This window comes from Phoenix dactylifera, unplaced genomic scaffold (genome assembly GCF_009389715.1).
Source record: "Phoenix dactylifera cultivar Barhee BC4 unplaced genomic scaffold, palm_55x_up_171113_PBpolish2nd_filt_p 000121F, whole genome shotgun sequence".
NCBI lineage: Eukaryota > Viridiplantae > Streptophyta > Magnoliopsida > Arecales > Arecaceae > Phoenix > Phoenix dactylifera.
This window is the reverse complement of record NW_024067689.1, coordinates 1,342,433-1,349,915: the sequence shown is the minus strand read 5'-3', so window position 1 is coordinate 1,349,915 and position 7,483 is coordinate 1,342,433. Positions and strand designations below refer to the sequence as shown.

The window sequence follows — 7,483 nt, the reverse complement described above, 5'->3', positions numbered from 1 at the left end:
CGCATATATACCAGGCTGGGGGGTCTTTCAGGGGGGTTCGTCATCGTGGGGCACGATGGAGCTGCCACTGACACGGCCATTACAGGGCGTCGTGGGGCAGCGCTGGGTACGGCCATGACAGGGCGTAGTGGAGCTCCGCCTTGTACGGCTGTTACAGGGGATCGTGGAGCAGCGCCAGATACAACCGTTGCAGGGAGTAGTGGAGCAGGAGGCTGCGGCGTGCCTCTGGGGAATAGCCTGTCGTTATCGAGAGATGTCCGACTCGGGGTCGGGCTGCGGAGACGAAGATGTCCGACTCGGGGTCGGATTGCTGGATCAAGGGGCTGCCGACTCGGGGTCGGGCTGCGGAGCCGAAGATGTCCGACTCGGGGTCGGATTGCTGGATCAAGGGGCTGCCGTAGTCTTCCTGGGCGCGCGTGCCGGTCACGTGGGGCATGGTGGCTAAGTTCCCCCGTAACATGTATGTTTGTATATGTTGGGCATATCTGGCTTTTTTTTTCTTGACTATTTGAATCAGAGATGGTTCTAAAAAAAAAGAAAAAAAGAAACTATTAATTTGAGTTGAGGATTTAACTTTTATAATCATTAGGTCCTACCACTCAAAGTTGAGAGACCTAACTCTTCATCTAATTAGAAGCTAAATGTAGTAAAATGAACTATATAATGATTGATATGAACAATTAACTTAAAGAGAATCTTGTCAAAAAGATAATACCTGGCACAGCATCTAGAAGTGTTTAAATATCAGTACTACAGTCTTTTGTGCCAAGCATGGCAATTTCAGAAACGGACTCAACTATATAATCATTATGCATCAAAGGATTAAAATAGAAAGACCTCTCATCTTCTAGATTCCACAAGCAGAGCACGCTGTTCAGATGTTTTATCAGCACTAACATCTCTCTCTAGCAGTATAGCTGCACAAAAATAATCAGGCTACAGCAATCAGATGATCAGCAGGGCACAAAGATCGCAATGTATCATGTATTGATACTGTAATATGCAGAAATTCAGCATTGAAAATACACCAATGACTATGAAAACTACTATTTACCAGTGAAAATTCATGAGAATACATCAAATTTATTTAAATAGCTTCGCACAACCAAAAAAAAAAAAATACAAACACACATGACTGACAATCATTATTCACGACTTCATTATGTTAACCATTTGATGAGCGAACCAAAGACAAAATGCTGCATGATGGGCACCTTCTCAAGCACCTCAGCCTTATATATCTTTAGCATTCCACTGTTCACCTTGCTCCATGTCAGAACCGCACTGATATCATCAAGCATCGCGGAGTGCTTAGCAAACACCCCCTTCTTCACCTTCTTGACAAAAGCCACACAGGCCAAGTACATATACTCGTGGGAGAAGTTATCAAGAATGTCCTGGTTGTGAATCGACTTGGGCTTCATATACTTGTGATCAATAAGATGAGCTGAGCCAAAGATAAAGGGGAGAAAGTGGTAGTCGTCGATCCAAGAGGTTAGGGCTTGGAGGAGGGAGAGGAGGGAGGTGACGGTTTGGGGGAGGGGGGAACGGGGTCGGAGATCTTGCGGCTGCGGACAGAGTGGGAGAGGGCGACGACGAAGCCAAGAAAGTGGCGGCCGGCGGCAGAGGAGTGGAAGCGGCGGATGTCGTCGGGAGAGGAGATGCGCTTGGTGGGGGTTTCAAAGTGATAGGGAGGGGTAGCGGGGGGGACGGGGAGGGGCTGGGGGACGGGGGCGAGGATGATGGCGTTGGTCTGGGTGGGGGTGTTGATCGCCGGCGCGCGGATAGGGCGGTATGCCGGCAGGTTATAGGCGTCGGTCCAGGGCGGCGGAGAGGAGATGGAGGCGGTGGGGCCGCCACAGGCGGAGCACACCGACGACGGCGGCGGGCTCGCCTCGGCCGCGATAGCGGAGGTGGAGCAGACGGCGGCGCATGAAGAGTTGGCGGAGGCGGCGGAGGAGGGCTCGGCGTCGGTCATTTTTTATGGAAGGCGATGCGGGGTTCGAAGGGAGAGGATGAAGAAGAATCGAGGCGGCGGGAGGGGGGAAGGGAGAAGAATCGGGGCGAAGAAGAAACGAGAGAGGGCGAGAGAGAGAGAGAGAGAGAGAGAGAGGAGGCGGGATGGGTGCGGGCGGAGGGAGAGGAAGAACCGGTTTCTTGCAACACTGGTCGGCGCCGGAGAGGAGGGAGGAGGCAGAGGAAGGAGGAGGCAGAGGAGGGAGGAGGAGGCAGAGGAGGGCTTGATATGTCGATCGAGGATGGAGGAGGGGGGCGGACATGGGTTTTGATGGGTATTTGGTTTTCAACGACGCGAATAAGCGTCGTCTTAGGCAAACTCTACAATGACGATAACAAGCGTCGTATATTGCCGACGCTTTTAAAATGCGTCGGCTATTTTTGGCGCTCTGCGGGACATTGCCGACGCTTGTAGTAAGCGTCGGCAAAAAGCGTCGTTAAAAGCCCTTTTTCCTGTAGTGGGGGGGGGGGTTGTTTTCGGCAGCCGCACGGCGCCGTGCGCCTCCTGGCGCCGTGGCGGGCCTGGGGACGTCACCGGCCACTCGTAGTGGCCGGCATGGTGTTGCCCACAGGTTGTTTTAAAAAAAAAGGAGGGCCTTCCTCCGCTAGCCGACGCCTCTATGCCGTGCGATGGCCGACGGAAGGAGGCTCCCCCGCCGCCACCACGGGCGGACGGCCGCCCCACGGCGCCAAAGCAGGCGGACGCCGCCGCTGCTGCAGGCCGGGGCGTTTTCCAAGCCACCTCACGGCCGGCCTTATTGTGTATGATGATTTGGAAAAATGACATGAAGTAATTAATAGGATTGCATTAGCCTAGATTCATTCTTCTGCCCAAAGGTGATGGTCTTTCGAAAGCTGATGTGATTTTGTTAATTAGCTTCATGATATATCTTAAGAGTACCTTATAGCGTGTTGTGTTGTTAGCCTAAAGGCGACTCTACAATGATGCATCGAGGCTCTTACCATAATTAGACTTATATGTTTTTCAAGTTGATTACGGACTATCTAATTAATAGCCCAAGTTGATTAGATAGATATGTTATCATCCATTGATTGCATGCATTACTTTTGGATGATATTAAATAAAATATGTTGTTTCCGCAATTTTGAATGCCTCTTCCCTATCAAGCCAATTGTCTGCCGTTGAAACCTTGACTGAAAATAATTATGTGAGATGGAAACGAGACATAGAAATAGCACTAGGTCTCTTGGGTTTAGATTTTGCTTTGGAGGAGCAGCCTTCAAAACCAACAGATAAGAGCACTATCGAATACAAGGCTGAGTATGTCAAATAGGAAAGAGCTAACAGGCTATATTTGAAGATTATCAAGCACTCCATATCTGATTCCATTATGGGTGCTATACCGGACCACGATAATGCTAAGAATTTTTTGGATGCTATAGGACAGCTATTTGTTAAATCCGATAAGGCTGAGACTGGGGACCTAATGGATAAATTTATAAATATGAAATATGATGGTGTTTGTGAGGTTAGGGAGTACATCATGAAAATGCTGCACATAAGTTCTAAATTGAAAGCCCTCAAAGTTCCCATTGCAGAGCCTTTTCTTATCTATCATATTCTTAATAGCCTTCCTAACCAGTTTAATCAGCTTAAAATTGCTTATAATGCCCAGCATGACAAATGGGATTTGAATGATTTGATTACTGTGTGTGCCCAAGAGGAGTATAGAATACGTTGTGAGACTGTTGAAACTGTGCAACTGACCCATCAGCCTTCTCAGAACAAGAGGTCTTCTCATAATCGTAAGAGCAAGTTCCATAAGGGCAACTGTGGAGTGATTGATTATAACCCTATTTGATTTTGATGAGCTCAAAGCATTTGAGTATATCTTATGTTGTACTAATGAATTCAATCTAGTGTTTCAGTCAAATACTTGTAAATTTATGGTTAAGTGTCTCTAGATTTGGTTCAATACATTTTGGATAAGTAAAGAACTCAATTTGAACCAAAGTCTGAGACTCGAGTCGACTCCGGAAAATTACGAGTCGACTCCAAGCGTATCAGAAGCACTGGCACGAGCTCGAGTCGACTCCTGTACATTACGAGTCGACTCCGACTGAGAACAGACAGACGGACAGAAAGAATCATCTCAGAACCTGTCAACGAGTCGACTCCTGAAGAGCGCGAGTCGACTCCGATGCTTGCCGAGTCGACTCCAGAGTAGAACGAGTCGACTCCAAGGAGTAACAGACAGAAAGACAGAGAAGCTATTTTGGACCCTGAGAGCCGAGTCGACTCCGGAAGAACTCGAGTCGACTCCGATGGCTGGCAGGTCGACTCCTGAGGAAGCGAGAGTCGACTCCCAGAGAAAAACAAGGCAAAAGTCAGAGAGCAAATTTCGGACACTGTGAGCCGAGTCGACTCCCGCAAAGTCCGAGTCGACTCCAAGACAGCGCAACCCCAAAGACAGAAGATGGTATTTTCGTCTCTAAGAGGCGAGTCGACTCCAAGACAGTTCGAGTCGACTCCAAGGCAGCGCGACCCCAAAAGACAGAAGACTGTTTTTCGGATACTGAGAGCCGAGTCGACTCCGAGACAGTTCGAGTCGACTCCGAGACGGCACAAGTCAACAGACAGAAGATCGGGATTTCTGGGTCTGAGCGCCGAGTCGACTCCTAGAATTTCCGAGTCGACTCGAGTGAGCAAACTTGAAAAATACATCTCAGGATTTCTTGGAACGAGTCGTCTCCAAAAATGCCAGGTCAGCTCCGGACATTGGGGAGTCGACTCCAGGTTAAGTCGAGTCGACTCCAAGTCGAGACAGCACTTTAATTCAAATCTGGAATAGTTGCCGAGCCGTCTCCAGAAAAGCACGAGTCGACTCCTGCAACAGGCGAGTCGACTCCAGATCGCGCGAGTCGACTCCGATCCCAACGAAAATATTGTCAGGAGTTGCAGAATGTGCAGAACGGCTACAATATTGTGTCTAACGGCTAGTTTCCATAGGGAATGGCTTAAATAGCCACAGAGAACTGTAGCAAGGTAGAGAAGTGACATTCCATTCAAAGAAAACAAGTAATCTCCACCTACCAAAGAATTTCAAGCAAATACAAGTGAAAGAAGGAAGAGGGGCATTAAACTCCAACCAACCAACTCTTCCCAGCATTCAAGAAGTCTCCGCCAGTCATCAAGTCTTCGAGACATTCAAGAGGAGACCCCGAGTTCGAGAAGCCCTCCTCTACATCTTCATAAATTCGTTTGAGGGCTCTTAACTTTTCCCTTATTAATATCGCTGAATATCTGCTTGTTAAGAAGCTTCGTTCTTTTTCTGTTTGTTTTCAAACCTCTTGTTCCTTACTTGATTCAATCAGGGGATTGAATCAAGGGTGTTAAAGTTTGTTGGTGAGCTTAGGTTGAAACCAACGGTGTAAGGATTTGATTGTGATCCCGGAAAAACAATCGGATGGTTCTAGTCGGTGAGCCTGAAAAAACCGACCGAGTTCGTTGTGATCTCGTAAAACAACAAGTTAGGTTGTGAGCTTGTAAAACAACCGGCTGTAATCCGAGGGATTATAGTGAATTCCCAAGTGAGGCTTGGGGAGTGGATGTAGGAGCAAGGGTTAGCTCCGAACCACTATAAATTTTTTTGTGTTTGTGATTGCTTTATTGTCTCTTACTTTCCTTTCATTCACTGCATATAGCAACTAATTAATCCACTTGCAAAAGTTTTAATTAGTTACTCACAAAGCTTTTAAATTGCAATAATTATTTTAAAACCCAATTCATTCCCCCCCTCTTGGATTGTCTATCTGGGCAACAAGTGGTATCAGAGCCAGAACTCTTTTACCAAAAGTGTAAAAGATCAAAATGACAACCCCATTTAGATCTTCTCATATTGAGGGCCAGTCCACCCATAGACCTCCATTCTTTAATGGATCCGACTACTCATATTGGAAGGCAAGGATGAGAATATTCATCCAAGCACAAGACTATGAGATGTGGACCACCATACTTAATGGACCATACGTCCCATCAATTTTTGTAGAGGGTGTAACTATACCCAAACTTGAAAAGGATTGGGATGACAATGATATAAGAAAAGCACAACTAAATGCCAAAGCAATGAATGTGCTTTATTGTGCTTTAGATAGGAATGAATTCAATAGAGTCTCTACTTGCAATTCTGTAAAAGAAATTTGGGATAGACTTGAAGTGACCCACGAGGGCACAAATCAAGTAAAAGAATCTAAAATAAATATATTAGTTCATAAGTATGAATTATTTAAGATGGATTCTAATGAAACAATCACTTGCATCTTTACTAGATTTACTGACATTATCAATGGCCTAAAAAGTCTTGGCAAAAATTATACTAACAGTGAACTTGTCAGGAAGATTCTTCGCTGTTTGCCAAGGTCATGGGAAGCCAAGGTAACGGCAATCCAAGAAGCCAAGGACTTAAACAAGCTGCCACTCGAGGAGCTTCTTGGATCCCTCATGACGCATGAACTAACAATGAAGCAACACAGTGAAGAAGAGTCCTCCCACAAGAAAAAGGTAATAGCCCTCAAATCTGTTTCTACTAACAAAGATTTATCTTGCAGCAGCAGCAGTGAAGAGGAAGACAATGAGGGAGATGATGATGAGGCTCTTCTTGTGCGTAAGTTCAGAAAATTCATCAACCGAAAGAAGTCCTTTCATCAAAAGAGAGGCCCCTCAAATTTCTATCACAAGGATAAAGGTGAGGAAAGAAAAAATGAGGAAATCGGATGTTACAAATGTAAGAAGCCGGGACACTTCAGAGCAGACTGTCCTTTGCTCAAGAAGGCCAGCAAGTACAAGAAAAAGAAGGTCCTCGTCTCCACCCTATCGGACTCCGATACATCATCATCATCGTCGGATGAGGAACAAGAAGAAAAGGCCAACCTATGTTTTATGGCAAACGACAATGAGGTAATATCTGAAACACATTTAGACTTTACCTTTGATGAATTATATGATGCTTTTAATGAATTAATGGACGAATATAAGACAATAAACCTTAAGAACAAAGAATTGAAACTAACTAACCAATCTCTCTTCCGTAAGTACGATACATTAGTTAAGGATAAAGATATTATTAGTAAAGAAAATTCAGAACTTAAGACAAGCAACCAACTGTTAATTCAAAAAACTAATACCTTAATTAAAGATAACGAAAAACTAACCAAGAAAATTTCTGAACTTAAAAGGAATAAACAAACTTATAGAGATAATTTCACAAAAGACTTAAATGCAATAAAAACAGAAAAACAAAAGTTGGCACTAGAACTTGAAAAGTACAAATCTTTTATAGAAAAGTTTACATATAGCTCTGAAAATTGGAAATGATACTTAATAGTCAACGAGCTGTGTTCAATAGAGCTGGTTTAGGGTATAAACCAAAAAATAAGCAAAAGCTCCTTAGTAATTTCTTTGTAAAAGCAGGAGAAAGCAAAACTAAGAAAATAACCTGTTTTTGCT

General features: G+C 45.1%; 1 pseudogene; it reads right to left on the bottom strand.

Moving 5' to 3' along the window:
- Window positions 1-1,160: 1,160 nt before the first annotated feature.
- Window positions 1,161-2,187, bottom strand: LOC120104846 (annotated as a pseudogene).
- Between the last annotated feature and the right edge of the window lie 5,296 nt (window positions 2,188-7,483).